Consider the following 23,777-nt stretch of genomic DNA (forward strand, 5'->3'; position numbering starts at 1 on the left):
TCTACTACTGTAGTAATCCGCAGTCGACGAGTCCTTTGTCGCGCAGTAGTACGAGTAGTTACGGGTGCGACGGTGGCTCTTAAAGACTACGATGACGCACACGATGGCGCGTTCGTTGTTTCGGCCTCTGTTGTTTTACTTTACGTAAAAATATATGTACGTTATCGGGCGGAGGGTACGGACGATTGAATGAAGGATTACGATCGTTTATTCAGCACCCCCCCCTGCCTTCGGGAATCGAATAAGCAAACTCGCACCTGCGCGAAAACGTGCTATGTTTCTTGCACTGCGTCGAGCGAACTGCGTCGTGTGAAAAAGTTTAGGATATACGTCTACGTAATGTTAATACGTAACGTATAATGAGCTGTCTTATTTCAAGTTTGCACCAGCATCCTCGCGTTCTGTAGCCGTAAGAAGAAATTGTAGATTATTACAATATTACATAGTATAATTAGTATTATTTTTGAATGAATAAATGCAAAATATTATTTTGCAAATGTTTTTTAAATAACTTAAAGCTTACAAAGTGAGAGTGAGATATTAAAAAAATTTGATGCTGCAGCAACGTGTATTAACGCAACGGTCTGTGAATCCGTATGTATGAATATGCGACGTGTTATGTAAAGTGTCACAATGGGGGACCGCTTAGTTATTCCACAATTCGCTAACATATGAATTCTACGTGGTTTCGTGCCCATTAACTAACGGTAATGATCCAACAGAAATAGTTTCCCGGTGTCTACTTTGTCGAGCGACAAACTGTAATGGTGATGCAAGCCGAGTAATTTAATATAGCGTATAATTCAGACGAAATCGGGACCTGAAACCTGTTACCACATCTGGTTAAAGCAGCCGTGAAAACGGATCTACGAGCGGCTATAATAGCCACTGCCAAGTTTTCGGCTGTGTTAGGATAATGTTCAAATCACCGGCTGGCCCGACTAATGAGTAATTAGACTACCGAGAGATGCGTCCAATTTTAAGACTGCCGTCATAGCCGCGTTAAGATAATGGGCTTTGCTACAGCTCCGCGAAACTACCTCTCTCCTCCTGTTATGAATAACAATATAACTTTGTATCTCTGAAGATGCCTCGGAATCTTCTTAATCAGAAGACATTGGGATAAAGCTTTATCTACTGCAAATAGTGCCGCCATTGATCGTAAATTTAATTACAAAATAACGGACTATCATCTTATATTTGGTTCCAAAAATGTAAATAGAACATAATGGAAATCAATATTTCATTAATTAATAACTAAATGTAATTAAATAACTGTCGATAGAATATAGATTTAATTACATACAAATAAAGTAATAGGTAAACGATATTATAACTTAATTCAGAAATATGGAGCGTACTGAAAATCAATAATTTAGCAGGTTAATATAGGGAAATAAGCGAGCTGAAAAAATACCTGTCGATGTCTGTCAAAATAATGATAGCAGCACATTAACATAATTATGTAGGTTTTGAATAACTAGAAGATATAGAATCATATCAACTTGCTGTAATTTGTCGCCCGATGCGATGTTTTTAATTAATTATGATAGTAGCAAACGTCACTGATATGATAAACAATGCTGTTACAATTTGCTTATAATATATATATATATATATTATAGAGTGTGAATCATTGTCATATTTTGATAATTACATTTTATCTATTCTTATGGTTTAAAATTATTATTCGTTCTTTGAAAATATTGCAAAAATAATGCAGCAATGTAACTGGTGGCCTTAACCGTGAAATAACATAAAACATCTTATGTCTAGAAACATTATTATAATGATTTAGGCCGTAACTAACGCATTATAAACGCAATCGTATAATTAGGTACATCGTTTTAAGTCAAACCAATTGCTTCTTAAAAAAACCATAAACGTCCACAGTTTTTATGTTCGTGGTTAATTAAAAAGGAATGTAGTAAATATTGTATTATATATACATTTTTATTTACATATACATAATATACTCAATATGCATTGTCGTTATATAAATACGCGGCGCTACTAAATCGATATACCTCGCGTTTAAGCGCGAGGTAATTCCCCGTGAAGAAACAAGCGTGCAATTAGTCTCTAAACAAGCGATGTAGATTTCAGACTTAAAATACGTAACCAGGAAGCATTCGCCAAATTTAATCAGTTTCACCGCAGTGTATATTATGTACTTTGCTTGATAAATCTACGCAATCTACAATGACAAAAATATGCTTATTACGTCTAGAAAAGTGTCATATTTATTCTTTAAAAAGCATCCGACAAGTCAGTTTAATGTTGTTAATACCACTCTCGGAAGACAACGCAATTTCAGTATCCATTTAATGTGTACCCTGGATTAAGACAAATATTCGCCTTCTTGTTCCACACAAGACGTCTTTTTCTTCTGCACCTAGATATGCGTACATCTTGAGGTTTCATCAGCAGCTACAACACAGCAGCAACAGCATATCGGCGCCGTTGCGGTAGGCGATACGAGATGCATAGTCACGAATGAAGGAACTAGAGAGGAAGGCAGAGAGAAAGGACAAGGTGAGTAAGAGAGGAGTAGAGAAGAGTAGAGGAAAGGGAGACCGGAGAGGGAAGAGAGAATATGAAGCGAGTAGCGGACGAACATGAGGTAAAAGGAGAGTAGCAGAGAGAGAGAGAGAGAGAGAGAGAGAGAGAGAGAGAGAGAGAGAGAGAGAGAGAGAGAGAGAGAGAGGAGAGAGCGACTACCGGTACAGTGAGTGAAAATAGAATAAGAGGAGAGCAGGTAACGGGAGGACGAGACCCGGGGGGGGGGTCGCAGGGGAGGAGAGTTTCCTCCTTTTCAACCCCCGTGTTGCCGCGTACCGCGCACAGAGCGGCGCGTAGGTATACGTACACACTAGGCGTCTATATTTTATATCCGGTGTACCCGAGTTGTCGCTAGGGCGCAGACTCGAGCCAATCGGGGTCGGCCGGCTCGCCAGTTACTTTTCGCGATTCACCGTGGCCGCTCTTCCGCGGCGCAGGTAGTCGGACAGACGACAGTCAGTCAATCAGTCAGTCAGTTGGTTGAGACGTGAAGGAAGGGCATAAGAGGATTGCCGGTGAAGTAAGAAAAGAGAAAAGACAGGGTAGGGGAGGAAAAAGACAAGGCAGCGCGAGAGAGGGTGAAAAGAAGTGAAAACTGGTGGCATATAAAGAAGAGCAAAAAGAAGGCGGGAGGGTGAAAAACACGAAAAGTGCAGATACAGATAAAAAGAAGGGGGAGCGAGAGGGAGAGAGAGAGAGAGAGAGAGAGAGAGAGAGAGAGAGAATGAGAGAGAGAAAGAGAGAGAGGTCATAGGTGTGCTAGCCCCCGTACCGCATTCGCCGCACAAAAGCACAACTTGCGCACTGTTGCGCCGCGTTACCAAGCTACTGCGCGAGCAACCGAACTGTGCCGCTCGGCCACCCCTGTCGAGCAGTCGAGTGCTTTCGTGCGGAGTGTTTACGTCGTCGCGCGGTAAACACACACGTTATCGTGGCTCGCATTCTCGTGACTCTGTCCCACGCATCCCTTTCTCTTTCTATCGGCGTGAATCAGCTGGAACGCCAACGCTTCATCCCTCATCTTCGTGTGACGCGTCCCGCGTTCTGTGGATACGAGAAGAACAACAACTTCGTAGAGTCGCGAGCGTAATCGTTGATCGAGCATGCTAAAAGTATATCTTCGGTACGATAAAATGCTTTTGAGTTATAAAAAAAAACACCCTGATTTAATGCACATCTACGGATTTTAGAGACAAGACTGCTGGCGCTTATCTATGTCAACTCGTGACACTTTAAATCGTCGTATTGGAATTCACGTGAATTCGTTTCGAGAGTTCGTAAATCTCGCGTTTCGGACTTTATCGCGTCGCGATAGTCACGCCGGTGTGCGCGCTCGCGAGAAATTGGGAGATTAGGATCGCTGGCTCGGGGGATTCGCTAAATCGACGGGGTGGAGAAACCGTGGCGGGCACCGTGACAGTGCAGCAGTGTGCGCGACGAAGGCTCGCAACGATACGTGACTGTCTTAAGCTTCGTTCGTATGTACGTACGTCGGTGCTCCGAGTGGAACTCTCACGTCGCCGCGAATTGAACCCGCACGAACAGAGGGAGATAGGGAAAGACGCTGATCTCGTCATCGCGAAACGCTGGATGTCATTACGTCATCGCGAGGGGAGGCGTACGTGTGCGGACGTACGTAGTCGTCGTTTGTGCCTGGCGTAAGCTCGCGCGGCAAAGTGACTACCCCGGAGTGCAGCGGTGATAAGAAGATACAGCCACGCGACGTGATTGTTAGCATAAATGACAAGCGTAACCAAGGCATCGAACTGAGGTAAGTCGAGTCTTATTTGATTGCTCTGTATCGCGTTTCTATATAGAATTCAATTGAGCCCAGGTGACTGGTCAATGATTTCCACGATCGATTGTAGAATTGGTACTGGTACATGGGATTTAATTAGAGGGAATAGGTCGGTACCGTCGCATTAATCATGCGAGTTCCCGGCAAATGAAATTATAATCGAACGGCGGGCTGGGTTCTCGAATTACGCGCCGCAGAGATAGAACCTGAGGCGCTTGTGCTTCTAATGTTATCGTACTCCCCCCTAGAGACCTTTCCGCCCTCCTCCCGGAACGTACGTAATGAAAATTCAAGAAAACTCGGAAACTTTCGTACTTTAAAATCCAACTCTTGTTGGATACGTACGGATGCTCCTCACATTATGTGAAGCTACGATGTAGATGATTATGCACAGCATCTCTACACGCAACCTTTTTTCTAATTTATATACATATAAATGAAGATGTTATACATGTATCTTTTCAGTCGTAAGATAAATGAACGATTTTTGACGCTATAAAGTTAATATATAGTAGCAATTCCAAATATAATTAAAATTGAAAAAGAAATAAATATTAAAGCTTACCGCTTGTAAGAAAGATAATACTTTCGTCTAAATTTAATCAATTACTTCCGCTGGGTAATAACAACGTTTTGTTCTTCATAATCAGTAGGTCATTGCGTAACTGGAGTACATAATTGGCAGCGTACTTCTTTTTACTTGTGCCAGCGATCAAAGAAGTTTTAATGAAACTTTTTATGTCTTTGATCAAACACTTTTGCTTGAACGATATTACTTTATGAATTGTTTCTCAAACTGAGAACAAGCTACAAGTCAAAGAATAAAAATCCATTCCATTTACAAAGTGACTTTGTTCGATTTGTCGTCGATGATCTTTGATAATAACGGCAAGTTTTAATCTTACATAGCGGCATAATGCGATATTTTTCAGATCAAGGTAAAAAGAACTCGTATTAACGGTGCGCTTATTGCTTTAACTCTGTGCCGTAGAGAATATATATATATATATATATATATATATATACAAAATTACGTTACTGATAAATTTCTCTCCGATTGTGGTATCGGATAAGCGATTAGCATTCATGTCACATGCTTGTCATAAGCGGATGTACGGGGAGGTTCGGAAGATCTTGTCGCTTCAGGGATCGCCAAGCGCGTTCTACATGCTGCGATCCGCTGCGAGCGCGTCTTCTCGGAGCGCATTCGAAGATGCGCGCTCCTACATGCATAGGCGTACTATCGTAATCGGAATACCAGATTGTTAAGTATCTCGGCTATCCCGGGTATGCGTAATGGTAGCGTTGTCATTTTGCGTAGCTACGTAAGCGTTCGGCAGGTGCTCGCGTACCACGGGTGGCAGCGGCGCGTACGCGCCACCGAGCAGAATCCTATACAAATATGCTGAAAGCATAGCCGGGACGCTCGCGGGGTTTTAACGCGCTACTTAGCCGTGTGTTACGTGCGGATACCGACAGATCGATTTGCCTACCTTCTTGTCTCGAGCCACGACCCTCATATTCTCATCGTCAGCGAAACTGGCCGCGAAATGTCATTACGGTAATGCGATCTATCGCGCCCACAAGGACGTCGATGATCGACGGCGATTGAGGCGGTTTGGCAAACAGCCGGCATATTCGCGCAGCCCTGCCCGTTCCTTCGCACGAGTTTTCCTCTCGAGTCGAGTCGGCCCTGGAAAAAGGAAGACGGAAATTTTTATGCGGTTATTCTGCCGCTGTCGGGTAATGCGATTCTGCAGTGCGAGTCGCGTGTACCGCGATAACGGCGTAAGCGGGACGTGTAAACAGGGAAATTGGCAAACAGTAACGCCGCGGCCTAATCTTACTTTTAACTTGCTTTTGTGAACAGAGTCGATTATCATAACACAATTTATTTCCATAAAGTAGTTGATCGCAAGCGGTTATCGTATGCTCGGCCGGTAGATCCAACACTCGGAATATTTTGTGAAGAATAGATTCTAATAAAAGTAATTACCGTAAGCATTAATAAACACGCATAAATATCGCATATGATTAGATTCACAATGCAATATGAATTTAATAATAGACATAGTATGTCGATATGAAAATATAATTAATTAAATTTAGCATTGGAATATTCTAAATGTCTGTCGCGCATTAACTCGAACACTCTAATCGGAATGTCATAATGATCGTTTTAATAATAATACGTACATTGTAACGTACGAATTATTATAATGCGATCATTGGATTATACGCATTGTTTCTTTGTGAATGATGTATCATTCATGCACTTCGCGTTTAGTATCACGCTTGACTATCTCCGCTATCCCAATCCCCATTAATTTTAATAGATGCAAGGCCGCAGACTTAACACTCATCTGCACAATAGATACCAGAAGCAATTACAGAATTCATGAAAATGCGTAACACGTATAACTGCTCTTACTGCACGCGTCGACGTCGTCACCCCGAGGAGCGAGTTGATTACATAAATTTGTAATTAAGTTTTCAAATGCAAATTTTATGCAATAGAAAATTCCGGAATATGTAAAATTACGGAAATAATATCTATCATATTTAAAACTAATCTCTTTGGAGACAAAAGTAAAGGGTCTAAATATGAACAAAATCAATATTTCATATTGTTTTTCTGACGACTGTTCACAAAATACTGCAAAATATCGGACTGCGATATTAACAACATCTTTCTCGGTTATCGATGCTTTTGGTCATTTCTACCTCTTCTTTCGCTTACCGTGGGCAGTATCCAATACCCATTAATTTTAATGATGAACGTGGTCAGTTTAACACGTACCGCAGTCATTGTAGCAAGCTTGTAGGTAATAAATCATATCCCCTTGTCACACTCTGAAAAGTGCATGGTTCAGATAAGTACGTTATTTGGCACACCCTGCCTATCTGGGTATTCTCACCCTCCTTGGATATATATATGTGTGATACCATTCTTAAATGTGATAGAGATGACTATTTTGTTAAAAAGAATAATAATCTAAAAACGTATAATCTATTGTTTCTTTGTATCTATTTACTTTCTTACAAATTGTATAATATATTTTTCATCAATATTTAAAAAATTTATAAGTTTTGCAATAATTTCAACTTTTCGATATGAGAAATAATATTATATATAATCATTCAAAATATTTTATTATGTCGCTAAAAAGGGGAATTTTCACAAAAATATCACCTTAAAATTAGTTTAAAATTATATTATATATTACCAGTTTCTCAGAATTACATCGCGATATTATTCGCCTATTAGCAAAGTCGGAAAATTACTACGCATTAGCGACGCAACCAGAAATTATGCAGTCGTATCGTGGCTCAATGAAAACCGAGAACGAAAGGCTACCGTGTAACCGGAAATTATCGTAAATTTTATAGGACTACCACGGAGAGAAAGAGAGAGTTTGGTGGTCTCCCCGCGAGGGGAAAAAAGGAGAAGTGTGCTAATATCGCTAATATCCCGGCTTATCGATTAGGGTAACTATGCTCGTACAACGGTCGCATTTTCAGCGACGAGAAACACGCGATAAGATGAAACGTGCCACGAAAAAATAATGTGTGTTTTAAATACCGAAATTACGCTAATTGTCGACGACTAACTAAAATTACAAACGTCGCCTACGGCGAGGGCATTCATTTGTCACCTTTGAACATTTCTGACGCAGTAAAAGATCGTATATAGAAGAGAGAAAACTTGGACGAAGATTTTCTTTGAAAACAAGTACGACTGTTAATGAGACGATGAGTCTCGTTACCTCATTCACTTGCTCGTCTACTATAACGACAAATATAAACGCATGTCCTCGTTTCTGTCTCTCCTTAAAATTACATACTTCACATGCGCTATAATAATCATTATTTTTATACCGATTAAGAACTTAATAGCGGTTATAGAGAGATCCATGTTGTAGCGATACAAATGTATGTGATATATATCTAATACGTATTTCTGATAAAATAAAAAATTAAGAAGGAAAGAATCTTCATTTATGCTGAAACCATTTTTCATTTTATATATTCAATCAATTAGTTCAGTTAACGTTCAATTCTTTTATTATTACTGCTCATTATATTTATCGAGTCTTCATTTAATAATTTCAACGCAATATTCCTATTAAAAATTTTTATTCAGTTTTCTAATTTAAATTTTTTCAAATTCTCATATAAATGTTACAAAGATTGTTATTGTTAATATAAATATTTCGTAATCTTGTTGAATTCATTCTTTGACTGTTAAATTATAGCCGTTGTACGAAGAACGCGAAACTGTTGAATGTATAACACATTCGCGTCATCAAACTAAAATATCTCATCGTTAAGATTGTACGTACATAGTAATCGCGCATGGATTAAGGCTGTCGCATACTGTCTCGTGAGAGATGACTATAGTATTTAGCATATTACGACATTTTAAGCCAAGCACTGCTAACAAGTATTAAACGTGTGTATGTACTAGGACTCACGCAACGAATATTTATTTCCCCTTGCCAACCACGCTGCACTGGAATAGCTGTAGTAATAAAAGCCTGCGTTAAAATCACTTGACTAGAGCCGAAAAACGTTTTCGCTCCGATATACCGGTATTCTCCGATATATCCTATAAAAAACTACTGCAATATTTTTTGGTGAACAACGAAGAATCGTTATTAGTTGCATTTTATTTCCGATCTCAATATCCGAATGCAGACGAATGGAAATCGAGTGTTACAACTGCCACGGAATATTTTCGCTCGGCGCAAAAGCGATGCTTGTTTCGTACACCTTCAACAGCCGCGCGCGCCCGCTGCAAATGCTTGGCGAAGGCTATGCTCCTATTTCCTTATATGTCTCACGGAGACTTCGTGCGGTTGTATGACACGGCTGCGGCCATAACTCTCGGTATGTAGGCCAAACGGGGTGGAGGTTCTGACTTCGTGGAGGATAGATCACCATACAAACATTCACGCGATAAGCTGCGCTGCTTTGCATCCGCTGTAAAAGTTTTGGGCTCATTTTCTGCGACCTCGGTCCATATTTTTTCAACCCCTACCGCTTCGACGATCCATTACTCGTCAAGCAGCGCCGGAAAAGCGTAACGGCATTCTCAGAGTGTGAAAATAACGCTGTACGCTGTATTTGTAGTATTTGCAAACATCAAAATTCTGCATAAAGTGCTAAACTTTAATATCGTTCTCTTATATTATAAAAAGTCATTTTTCATTTATACGTAGTGACTCTGACGACGCTATTGTAACAATCGTCGATTCCAAATCTAGATTCGTTATTCATTTGCGAAGAAATATACGAGTTAATGCCATTAAACGAACATGAAAGTGTCAATCATAACTAAAATTGGTACACTAAAGCTGCTGACATACATGGCAATTTCAAGCAGTTATTATTTGTCGTACAGGACAATCAAGGATAACGAGTGAAACTGTCGCAATAATTATATTAGTATGTTCGCGCGTGTCATTAAAAGTGTGCCAGAACAGGAAAATGAGTTTGTGAAATGTTTACCGCTTGACTTTCCAGCAAATGCCATTCGACAGGTAATGATATTAATCCCTAACTGGTACAGTGATTCTAATTGTTACGATTCAATGCAATTCGCTTTTTTTATAAATTTTCAAAGCGAAGATTATATTTTATTATTCAACAGTTCCTGTTAAGTTATTTATTTAATTAATTAATTAGATTTAATTAATTAGATAGTTATAAATTATTGCATTACTAGATGTAAATCGGCTCTGTGTGAGTAAAAAATATCTGTCATCAGTCAAAATTTTTAAATGACTATCCATAGTTTTGGACAGAAGTCCAAACTTGTTTTTGAAATAGATAGAACGGGCCGTACATATTGACAACGAGCAATCATTCTTGGTAATTACCCGACCGACCATCGGTTTTACCGGAGATTAAATGTAAATGCGCCAGGCACATTTGTGGAGTTGCCATGGAATCTGCATTATTCGATAAAAGCTCTTCAGCTTACTTTTTGTGTTTTTGTATCGCAAATCTAACGATTGTTTATATTGAAGCCAAGGTTGATCATTTTAGTTCTCGTTGTCGAGTTGATTAATCATATCTAATTAAATCTTTTCATTATTCATGTCCCAATTATCGTTATATAATTTAAAAGGACAAACTCTCATCGTTATTCTTTTTAATGAAAATAAATATTTTTTCTACCTTCCATAATATAAATTTTAATAAATTATAACTTTTTATTAATAAAAAATTTTGGTACTTTGAATTGAAATACAACAAATATATATAACTAACATTTATATAACGAAGCGGTACTCGCAGCGAAATCACGCTATCTGAATTGTCTAATTACAGTACAGGAGACATTCTCAACATTCTGAAGTTAATTGTCGCCACCTCGAGTGGCGAAGTCATTTGACGTCTATCATTATTCACATTTCACAGTTATAGTTCGTTGCACGTATGATATCGTGAATTAAACAGACGTCATCGTATGATACATGACGATAGTTTCATTTTTCGAAAAGATTACGTCTACCTCTCTATTGTGGCACAAAATACTTCACGTGCGGTCAGTGGAGATGAACCGAAGACATCACACTCTGCCCAGATCGATATGATTTCAGTGTCATTGATATAGTCGTAATGCGACGGGAGATCGAGCGGCGACGCGAAATCGGGAAAACAGAAATCGCATTAACGTTGCCACGACAGAACGTCCGACAGATCGGACTTCGCGAAGGCTTACTCTCGTTATTCGAGTCACACACGGCAAGATAACGCTTTTCCTCTTTCGGAAACGAGTGACGTGTACCCCTTGCTCCTTTTGCTTGGCATCCTGTCCACCGGGACCTCGTAAACCCGCTGTCGTAACAATTCCTACCCACTTTCATACTCCCTTCCCGTCTCTTCTCTTTCTTCTTCAGCCTTCCTTCCGTTGCATTCTGCAGTACCCGTGAGCTCTTTCGTTCCCCGAAGCTAAGCAAAGCCTGTCCACTTGCGATCCGAAAAATTTTTCTTTTCCGCGTCCATTTGCGAAAGTTCCCGTACGTCTACACCAAGTAAATTTCACACAGCATATTCGTTCATATAGATAAAGGAGGAATAAGATTGCGTATGCACTTTTGCGCATTTCTGAGCGCGACGTAACCAGGGTGGTATGTAAAATCCACGCACGTAGAACTCTCCCTCGAGATGAGGATAGGTAAGAGCGATGGGAGAACTGCGTCGGCGAAAGTTTCACGTATACGACCTGTCTGTCTGGACAGGACGATCTTTGAAGTTACGGGTAACGTACGTTTGAAAAATCTCCTGGCATGAGAGGAGCTGACTGCGAAGGTTCTGTCCGACGAGCTTGTTTACGATGCAACGACGTTTCGTTGACCCGAGAATGGCGTGGGCGAAATTCCAGTACGCGAGAAACATCTCGGCGGTTATCGCGCGTGGATATTTCGTTTTGGTATCTCCCGCGTTGTTAAGATTATTGGCTGTTTTGTTGCGCTGCCTCGTGGAAAAGCATGTAGCGCTTAACTAGCAGCCAGCATCCCACGCAATTGTGTTTGCCAGCTTAGGTTAGGTTAGCGCGATCAGGTCAAATTAATTGATACGTAGCGGCTTATCCCGCTTCTGAGCTTCGGTCGTAAACGCTGCGCGAGGAAGGAAAGTTTGGAAAGAAAGTTACGACCGTTTAATCGTTGCCGGAAGATATATTTGTCCGTTTCCAGGCTGCTAGTTTGGAAAGTTATGACGCATAGGAGCGAAGTAAGACCGAAATTAAGAATGAATGAATCTCTCTAACTCTATATGATAATTGGCGTTTAGGTCGCATATTTCTACTGTCATCGTGCAAATATTTGTTATGTAATAACTTGCACTATCAAAGAAACATTTGGAAAATGATAATTAAATTTGACAATTTGTATGCATGCGAAACGTCCTTATCAACGGATAAAATTTAGAAATTACATATTTATATAAGTGTGATGACTCTTCTCTCTTCGGCATTAATTTGACAGCATGAATACACAACGCTCACGTGGAGACGGATTAACAATTCTGAATAACCCTGGACAATCCTGGAGCGTGCGAATATAACGTTCGAATAATTACAGAAATGTGTGCAGTTGCGTATTTCAACTACAAACAAATGTCAAAACGCAGCCACGTTGGTCGCGAGCCAAAACGATAGAGGCGAAGAATATATGTACGGTAAGCTATGCGTTACCCCTAACGCCGGGTCCATTTTCCATTATATTCCGATGAAATATAAACCGTGTCGTAAATAACAATCCTTTATATTGAACCAATGCGCGGCGCATGCATTACGCCATGCGACGTTTATGCCAGCGTGATCGAGAGATACGCGCGAGCCGGCTCGCGGGATGCATTAGATCATAACCATTCCGCCGAAAATTTTCGCAGTACCGCGTCTCGGTGCCGATAACGTTAGAACACACAGATCAATCCCACAGATCAATCAATTACTATTTCTCTCTCGCGAGCAAGCCGGCGTAGCGAGCGTACCAACTCGACATGCAAATAGATGCGAATTTACGAGTAATTGCGGCGATCGCGGATTACCAAGGCGTGCATGATCTCTTTATGATAACGATCGTTTATATTGCGTTCCATAGTCAAACACCAGTCGAACGGCTCCGATGCCGTAATGTGTTAGTGACCGTTAAGCCGTGTTAAAGAGCCACGTATGCGAATACTCTCGGTCATTTATTAAACTAACCGTCGACGCACAGTTGGAATTGACTCAAAGGTATCCGCGAGTACATTGAACCGGCTTCGGTATTTGTAATGCTTGGGTTAAGCAAAGCTTGTGCCTTGTAAATTGAGTTGCGACCATATCTCGTTAAATGTTAGGTTCGTATCGCTGACACTACCATCGTATCGCGTCCCCGTGGACGCCTTCGAATAAACGAAGTTTCGAGTTATGGCGCGCGTATCATCTTCACCATAAGTTACTACCATATAGAATTCTATTACGTTATATGAACATGCATTTGCGTTAGATATATTCTGAGTGTTCCGTTTCTTAGAGAGTATTGACCTTACTTACCACTATAAATATTAATCATACTATAAATTTCTTGTAGATTTCTCACCGATATAATTAGTGGATAGTAGTAGTATTTTTTTATAGATTGATAATTATCTATTGATATTTAATCAATACCTATTCAATAACATGATCTTAATGTATCTTTAATTATTTTTAATATCTTTAATTTTAATTTTTTTCATTGTGTGCAACAAAAATGTCAACAAAAATCCAAATTCATTATATATTTATAAAAAATATTACTTACTTAGTACTCAGCAATTGTTATAGTATTGATACATATTTTCATGATATTAAAAAATAATATAGATATTCAAAGTATTACAAATGTCGATTTATTGGTCACTGGCTGTAAAAGTATATTCCCATTTCCCATTTAAAAGAAAAAAAAAATGTATGTGAAGTAACGATGGAAAAGTCGATTTGCATAATTACAAAACGGCGGCTGGTTGAGACACCTTATCGATCGATTCCTGATAGAATTTTTCACAGGCAGCCGTAAGAAAAAACAACTTACTTTGTTGACGGAATAAAATCCAGCTAGTTATATAGTTATTGAACATTTGTTTTCACTCTTCCCGTAATCTCGATTCCTATCGATTGCAAAATAAAAAGTAGAACTGCTATTTATCTATTGATATTGAGTAAAAAAATTACATTTATTCCAGATGAACTTTTATGATATTAATTTAAATGCATTCTTATACTATGAATAATTATTTCTAATTTGGAATGGAATTTCAAATTTGTTTGTTGACAATGTATACAATTATTCAATGAATGGTGTCATACTAGTAAAGAATGATCAAATGAATATATGCTAAGTATATATAAGCTGTCGTAGTCATTTAAATTATTCCATAATGTAGAGAGTTCAAGAGAGCGCATTAGTTAAAACAACGCTTGACTGCCTGGCGATGATGGCAGTACATCGTCCGCCAACTTTTTCGGATATACGAGAGTTTTTCTCTGTTTAATGGAAGAAAATAAATATGCGTGAAAAAGTTCTCTTTTCTCATTTTTTCATTTTGAGTTTTCTCATAGAGAATATCGTCGTATTTCTACAAAGCGTCTAAGAAAATATAGACATCAGGGAATATAATCGTTAATAATTATTTTGTTGTTTTTAATTAAAATTAGAACATTTTTAAATTAACTACATATACATAGACATGTACATACATATATACTACATATACATACATATAAAATATTTAATTCATAAATTTTTAATAATGGAAAAAGACATAAATATATATAAACATATATCTAGATTTTTGTTAAAATAAATATATACAATTTTTGACATATTATATAAATTATATAAATTTCATTTTATTATAAATTTGCTCATTTCTTTAATTTTATAGGTCAAATCGTTTTCTTCCCTCTGATGGATCTATAAATTCTTTGTAATTTTAGACGTCTCTTGGATGATTGTAAAAGGTCATAATATTAACTGGGATTAATATATAACAAGACAACTCTGCAAATTCTGGATTAACGATAATTAGATTTAAATGTACCTTACCTTTTCTGAAGAAAACTTAGAACGAAGCATTAAAAATAAATTTATTTGAATGCATCATGATTTCTATTTTAAGCGATTAGCTTTATGTTCTTATTATATAATTAATTGAAGATATTTCACAACTTTCAACAAGATAATTAATCGTGCTTTTATTAGAAGGATTAGAATCTTAGTTTCCCTTAGTTTTTCTTTATAAAGATTATTAATAATACGATTCGTCTCGTTGCAATTTTCTTGTGCGGAGATATTGACGATTACATTTGCGATCTTTATTTAGTGAAAAAATCAATCAGCGCGCGTGTCGATTTCTCGATGATGGTGTATTACATTTCAAAATACTTGTACTACACGTGTTTACACACCTATTTTCTAGCGCCTCTGTCAAATTACGCGTAAAAAAAATACGGTGCGGTGTTTTCTCATAAATGGTGCATGCCACATTTTTAAAAGTTATAACTCCGAAAAATTGACGTAATGACATGCGACAAAAACTCATCATCTGCGTTTCACGTTTCGCAGATGTCTATATTAGATATACACGCTCTTATCACGACATGCGCATACGTATTAAAAATATGATAGGAAATAAAACGCTTTATATGAAATGTAAAGAAATGCAGTTAATTAAAAATTAACAGTTAACAGACATAAAACAAAAAGTATAATATAAGATAGCTTTACTTAAGTTATTAATTATATTAATTATTTGAAAATAATAGATATTCAATAAGAATTTCACAGATCATAAATATTTCATAAAAAAAAATATTGACATGAATTTGAAAAAATGAGCAAAATCTAAATTTGTAACATACATACTTTCAAATGGCCGTCATTGATAATCGCCAAAATTAAAATTGCTAAACAAATAGCAAAAGATCCATTTTATAGCAAGGAATCGTTTCTCCGTCGTCGCTTCGCTGAGCTGATAGAAGCTGCTGAGAGTCTTTTATGTCCGAACTTGGGTGGCATCGCCATGCCACCTTAAAGTCCACGAACGTTCTCTCCTTGGAGAAATGTCACTGAAGCACACGGGATGCACGTGTACTCTCCGTATTTGCGCTGGCATTTAACTAAAACCCGTGAGAGCGCACAGTATCGGTACCCAGCGCGGCTGTCTGGCTATGATATTCGTGCGTAGTGTCCGAAGTTTCTATATAGTACACGAGACCAATCTTTGCTTTTCCCTCAGCTGGTCGGGGACCGATGTGACTGGTATAGGTGCTGGCACGGGATTTGACTTCCGTCCGAGTCGACTTGACTTTCTCTGCGACAGAAGGATTATATCTTCTCGGTTGGTTGCGCGGATTTCCTCTTTCGCGGCAGCTTGAGGGTCGTCCGGGTGCGCGATGAAACTTTCGTCAGGTTTAACGTCAGGTTACTGCTCCAGATATTATGAATGTTGATAAGATTATCGTCACCTTATGAAATTCATACGACTCATTGAGTTCTGCATGATTTCGTATGGATAGTCCGTTGAAGAATGTTTTATAATTCAAGCGAGCATTAAGAATGACAATTATCAGAAATCGATTAAATGAAAGTGTAATTTGTCATATAATTTATAATCTAATTGCAGCGATAATATATCTACGCGAAAATAATATATGATTTTTAACGTATACATACGTGAAAATTGTGTGCCAGATAGATATCGAAAATAAAATTTTTCTGTATGTGTGAGTATGTGAAGTTCGTACACGATCGATTGAATCGATAAAAAGTAGTTCTATTGTTAGAAATAAATTACATCTTTGTTTTTCTCTCCTGAAAACCTGTTGTAGATTTGGATATACGAATATTTGGAACAGAATGAAAAAAAAACAATTATGATAGTTATATCTATCATTTCTATAATACAGTTATAATGAACGATGTTTGCATACCATCAATATCCAATAAAATTTCCGATAAATGCTATCTCATATAATAATACATCTCAATTAAAAAACAAAGAAAAATATGTATAGAGACATTTTGGCAAACGTGTTTTGTATTACAATCTCGTCTGCTCTTGCTTATTGACCAGCACGAACATGAATGCCCATGACGCCGAAGATTTGATTTACATTTTAATACAACGTGTAGATAAGTCGCTTTCAATTAGTGGCACATTATAATCAATGCAAATCTCACAGTTTTAATTAATACCAATCTCGCCGTAAGCGTATTTTAATTTATTATATTAAGCCAGCGATATATGTAAATTTTGTTTTCCGTACGAAAAGCGTGTATAAAAGTGCGATTTGCGTAGTGTATATAGACACGTTTACGTATATTATCAAGAATCTCGTTTGTATTAAGGTATACCGAACGATGATTGATTACTCTAGAAATATTTAGTGTTTTGCTGATGGATATTTCGTTCAGAATAATAAAGTAACAATTGTTATATCTTTGCATACTAAATTCACATGTTAAATTACGTAATATACAAAAAAAAACATCTAAAATATTAATCATAAATTAATATGTGTAAAGAAATGTTTTTTAAATAATTAAAGACAAATACTTATTTAACATATCCTTAAACTGCTAAGATTTTTTTTATTCATATAAGTGTATAAATTGTTTAAAAACTAGTATTCAATTATTAATTATGTAATTCTCTTTTCACACTATTCCAATTCTGTTTACGACAATTTCGTACGAAATATTAAAACACGTGTATTATATAATAAAAAGAACAACTATAATCCTTAAGCCCAAGCGGTTGCGGGTTTTCATTTTTAGATTTTTAATGAAGTTATAAAACGTCGTCAGAGACAGAAAAAGGATGCCAGTAAAACCACGTAAAGGAAAAAACCTTTCTATCGCATTTTGTGCGCGCGGCCTGGCGGAATAGTAAAATCTTTACGAGCAAATGAATTCACGGATCGATGAGCTGACGTCGATAACGCGAAATCAAAGCGAATATCCGCACTCGAAGGCGCAAATATCCCATATTTGATCATATGAATCCGCCGCTCTGTAACCTAGAGTAACGCGCGAAGCGCAAATAAAGAGTATACGGGATCCTTCCTCTTTTACATTTAATCTCGGGGTGACGTGAGAAACGCAGAAAGAGTTCTCTATTGGAAATAAGATAAGATGAAATGAATGACGATCGAATGCTGAATATTTGAGGGTATATATTGGTTTGGATGGTACCTATCATATGGTAATTTTCTTTAATGGAAGATCTATCCCTGTGATCGACGATTTTTTTCTGTTTTCACATCGTAACGCGATATTGGCCGACAATTTTACCGCGATGAATACCTCTGCTCTTGCTCGAATTATCTTATTTCATTCATTTAATAATGTATAGATATAAATTATTATTTCGTCTTGTTGCTTATATATAATTAAGATGAAGTAAAAACTCATGCATAAGTCGTACGTTTGTCTGACTGTACCTTAATTTATGTACGATTACACTTCAATCACAGCATATAGCGCACAACAATTCGCAGTGTATCCATTCATTCGATATCTATGCTATTCGTGGGATCCTTTGTCTGTTATCGGGTGCTTTCGCAAAACGATGTCCTTTGTTCGATGTTGGAAGCCTTCACAAACGAATTGACGGAGAACTGCCGGCAGGTCTATCTATAGCAATATACGCGTGTATTATTATTCTCTAATAGAATGATTGGATTGCTACCGGCGTACTGATTCTGACAACCACATTATGAACATTAAAAACAAGCAAGATAATATTAGTAAGTAATAAAATTTTAATTTTTTAAAATATCAATGTAACAAAAGAATTTGTTGAACATTTCCTCAAATAATTTGACACAAAAATTAATTTCAATCGATTTTTTAGAAACAATTGAGCTATAATTAAATATAGATGAACAATTATTGTACCGTTTGTAATATGCCATCTACTTAATAGCACTAATAATCAGTTACAACTCAAGCTTGAATATTGTCTTCTGTATGCATCTAGAACTAGCTTCTGTATGTACTAGAGCTATTAGATTTCTCATGAAAGCTCGAAGCAGAGTTCCGCGAGCCGTTAAAAAGTTTCCTCGACAATATGGATGAGCATAACTTGAGAGGATTGTGCAAGCATCGAGACTCGTGCCGAATAAGGTGCAAACTATTTTGTTAGTAGCGCCATTTAACTTGAAATGCGTTGGTATTCACATAAAGGTATGGTTGAATCATCGAATGATAGCCCGATCTTGCACGAACTTTCATAACTTCCCGGATTATATGGCAGCACACCGACTGCGTTGCATATAGCACTTTGGAAGTAAGTTTTCAAATCACATATGGATCTCTGCGCACGCAACATCTCCAGCAATTATCCTCTGCATGATGGTCACAAGTAATTTCATTGCTAGCACGTACACTCCAGATGTATTATAGTTCCTGGAACATATATATATATATATATATATATATATATATATATATATATATCTTTTTTTTCGAAAACTAGAGCAGTATGGCGATATGCACCATTCACTTTCTAATGTTATGTATTTTTCAATTAATTCTATGTACATATATTTATGTTTAATCGTTAAAAAGTTAACTTTTTCAAAAGATTACAAAATAATTCGTATTAAATCGATTAATCTAATAATTATAAATATAACATTTGCAGAATAAATTATTCTCTTTTAATCATAATGTGGAAAATTTTAATTCTACGGATGTACTCTGGCTTACAATCGCAGATTAAAGGAATATATATGTTGTTTAATATAAAAGCACTCATTAGACTGCAAGGCAATGGGCATACGTGACAAGCGTGGAATAGTTGACGGCAAATTTTGCAATTAATTTCAGTTCCTATTATCGTGACAATATATATGCTCAAAAAGTAACGCCTGCGGCGTAGTTGGAAAAACTAATAATCAATACGAAATTTCACACGCATGTTTTCTCGTGACTGTTGTATTAAGCGTAAAATTTCAATTATATTCTCGGCGCAGAAACTTATCGATATATATATATAGCGCCGGATAAAGCTGGGTTCATCTTCTCGCTGCCGTTTGCCGCAAATCTCGAGAAGCACCACGTCGTAGTAGTCGCGCATAAATGGGGGTGATGCGGAAATACATACGCGGCCGTATCTATGTGCCGTCGGAAAAGTGCTTTCAAATTTGCGATTTGCACGAGGCGTCCCGGCGCGCTCGCGTCGATTCTTCGGCTGAAATGGAACGGACGGACGTGGGATGTGTGAGAGGACATTTCCAATACGCATATTTACAGGAGAACTCCGACGAACATGTTATATTTTCAAGAGAGAGAGAGAGAGAGAGAGAGAGAGAGAGAGAGAGAGAGAGAGAGAGAGAGAGAGAGAGAGAGAGAGAGAGAGAGAGAGAGAGAGAGAGAATGTCGTACAAATGGGACGGCAGGGCGTTGCAAATTTTATCGAGTGTGAATTCGCACGACCCACACTCTTTCCGGTCATTAATCTTGTCGCGCGTGGCACGATGAATTCGCGAGAAGACATATGCCTCGATGTCGCCGTGTCATCGTTGTACCGGAGTTCATATCTGCTACACGTCTCACTTCGCACGATACCACCGTCAACATAGCTCCATACTAACCGTAATGAACTATAGCGGTTTGACGAAGAGATTCCCGCTTCTCCCGTTTCAAAGAGAACGCTGCAACGATACACACAACGCGAGCATTAATACTACGTACTCCATCCCGAACTAAATTTTCACCTAACAATAGTTTGGTCTTGTTTCAAATAAAAATGACTTTTACGCGATAAATCTAAATACCTTATGAAGATATCACATTAACGATATGTAGCACGAAATAAATCATGTACGTGTGGATTGTAATGTGCTTTCTTGCGAAAATTGTACGTAATAGATAGCCAGAATATAACGGCAGTCTCGTCTTGCGCCAGTTTCCGCGTTGTGCAAACCCGTGAAGCATGCGCGATGCAGCGTGACCTCTGCTAATGGACTGTTAACTTGGGATGTCGCGAGCTCCCATTTAAAATGAGTATAAGGCGATTAACGCTCATGTCAAGATTACTACATATTGAAATAATGCGTGCAAATATATACATGTATGCCATATTCCTTTAGCTTGCAACATTACCCGTTGTGCTAGCACTACGCTTTCTGTACGAACAAATGGGATATCGTATTCAAGTTTTATAACGTATGAGCATTATAAATTATATATTATTCCCTACATTATATACATTATAGAATTAATTTTCAAATTCTCGTTCAGGAATTTATTTCTCTATGAGAATTTATTCTTTCACTTAAGCATATTTAAAGTTACAAATAATTTAAAAAGACTGCGCTGGTTTGATATATATATATATATATATATATGCAGATTAAAAGATCAAGAGAGATATAAATACACGGCATAAAAAGTTGTCGAGTTTACGAATGTTTGCTGTTCTTTCGTAAGTTCGCGGCAGCGCAGCCTTCATAAGTCAAACGAGACGTCTATCGAGAGTCTCAAAGTTGACTTCGTTAGCTCAGAAATTGCGAGATTCCAGCAAAAATGAATACAGTTAGTCGTGTAGAAGCGTTAATTTATTGAGATGTACTTTATTTTGCTTGGTAACTTAATTTGTTTATGTCTATCTGCTGTCATTCACCCGCTGACGATACGCCATCGTTATCTCGCAAAATTTATAAAATCGTACGTTTTGTCTCCAAATTTAATAAAATATTTTTCTACCTTGTATAGATAATCTTTTGAGTTTCGCGAAATCGCGAGACGAGACGCCAGATTCCAAAAGAGAGAAAGAGAGAGATGGGGGAAGAGAGGTGGAGAGAGAGAGAGAGAGAGAGAGAGAGAGAGAGAGAGAGAGAGAGAGAGAGAGAGAGAGAAGGAGGCATCCCTGTAAGCCGCGGTAAGCTTACGTATGGCCGCGCTTACGAAGGATTCCCTTCGAGGCTCTATCAGTATTCGGATAAGCCGCGTTCGGTATTATGTTCTTCTTAGGCTGCCAACATTGCGCTTGTGTCTCGGCAAAAACTGCATACCATGCCGAAAGACCGTATATGATACTCGCAAAGCGAAAACTATAACGAACGAAGAATATTATATAAATAAATAGAAATACATGATAATGAGTATCATTTAGTAAAGTATCATTTTTTATTCTTGTAAAAATTCTATTAAAAGGAAGAATATTTCTCTAACGTAAATCATTTTTGTATGTAAGAAACGTCATATAATGCATGTATAAGTCTGTAAATATAGATTCTAAGGAGCAGAGTATAATCTAAGAATTTTTAGAAGAAAGAAAAATAGAAAAAGAAAATCGAAATAGTAAATCGCTATTTTAGCTTTTATAATACAGTTATTTTTGTGTGTCCTGCAAAGAGCGCGTTCTTGTTTCGAAATATCAATATAAATTTGAAGATAATGGCGTAGATAAGTTGACGATCTCGTACATCGCACTGTTCGATACGTCTCAAGCATTTTCGTCAATCGAGTTACCGGATATGCTTCCACATCGACGAGAAATCGATACGTGATTGACGTTGGATTAGTCGTTGAGAATGTATCTACTGTGTCGAGCCCTAGAGGAAATAACGATCGGTGATTGGACCGGGCTGAGTTGAGTTTTAAAGCTCGTCGGGATCCCGCGTGTGTACTGGTAGATTTCATCCGTGAAACGTTTGCACCACTTTTCCCAGTTCGACGTTCTGAATCAGCGAGTCGTGGCAAGATTGCTATTTCATCGCCGATAGACGACATGCTTCGTAATATTATTTTCTAATATAGTTGTTGAGAACTGCACATAATATTCCTCAGATATTGCGCTATATTTTCGTAATAGTAATAATTTATCACGATGATTCGATTATCATTAAGAAAATATCACAATACACAAGAGGTTCTATATCGGAAAGTTTTATTTAATAATTCCGAACCCATCCTTTTGCAAAGTTAAAAATTCATCCTGACTTTATCATGATTATCTTAGAAATTTACTTATTTAAATTTCTCTCTCTCTCCATTTCCTATGATTTATTTAATCAATTCTACATGTTGTACCTAATGCACTCAATAATAGAGCTCGTGTGTTTCGAAGCATATCACGTTTGCTTTTGACACACATGAATGAAGAAGTTTCTATAACAGATATATAAAGGAATAGAATCGCATTTATCGCGAGCATTCACTAGAATATCTCTGATATCACATCAAGACAACCTGCATTGCTTTCAGAAGAAATACGTGAATATGTATATGAAATAGCAAATCCAAATATAGCCTCAGATAAAAAAGGTATTTATTGTTCCTGTTGACCGCATTTTTATTCTTTTTTTTTCTTGACATTTTTCATTAGTCTAAAAAAAATTTTATAAATGAAACTGTATATTCTTAGTTTTATTTTTGTAGCTAATTTAAAGTGGAACATTTCCTGTTTACTGTAACTTCCAATTTCCGAGTATCTATCGTGTCAAAATTGTCTATATAACCGAAATTAACTACGAAAACGATAATTAATTTGTGGTGCGATTTTAATTGCATTACGTTGATTAAACGTGTTTTAATGAAGACTTCGAGCGAGTAAACAGGCTTCGTTTCAGCGTGAAGTTACAGGAGTCTCGGAGAAAGGAAAAACGTAAAATACGATGATGCACGTGGCGCGCAAACTATTTAAATCTGTAGCGCAGGATTGTAGACACGTCGTGGGCGGACAGGGTGCTATAGCTCACCGGGACAGGAACACGGCCTCGATTTTAGGGACACACTAGATTTCACAATCTAGTTACACGAGTGCAGTTTCCCACGTAGTCTGAATGCGGCTAAGCAGATTAAAGCTTGTTGCGGCGAATGGAACCGCAGAAAGAGAATAGTTTCCTATGGCGAAAGGTGCCGAATGA

General features: G+C 37.6%; 1 protein-coding gene across 1 annotated transcript in view; it reads left to right on the forward strand.

The window, feature by feature from the left end:
* The first annotated feature begins 2,954 nt into the window (after nucleotides 1-2,954).
* Ten-a (Teneurin-a transmembrane protein) overlaps nucleotides 2,955-23,777 on the forward strand; it is a 426,087-nt gene continuing 405,264 nt past the window's right edge. The window contains exon 1 of the mRNA XM_089070549.1: nucleotides 2,955-4,333. The gene's annotated coding sequence lies outside the window, so the exon portion shown is untranslated. The remainder of the gene's footprint in view (nucleotides 4,334-23,777) is intronic.

This window comes from Pogonomyrmex barbatus, unplaced genomic scaffold, assembly GCF_055798465.1.
Source record: "Pogonomyrmex barbatus isolate J1 unplaced genomic scaffold, ASM5579846v1 scaffold10, whole genome shotgun sequence".
Classification (NCBI taxonomy): domain Eukaryota; kingdom Metazoa; phylum Arthropoda; class Insecta; order Hymenoptera; family Formicidae; genus Pogonomyrmex; species Pogonomyrmex barbatus.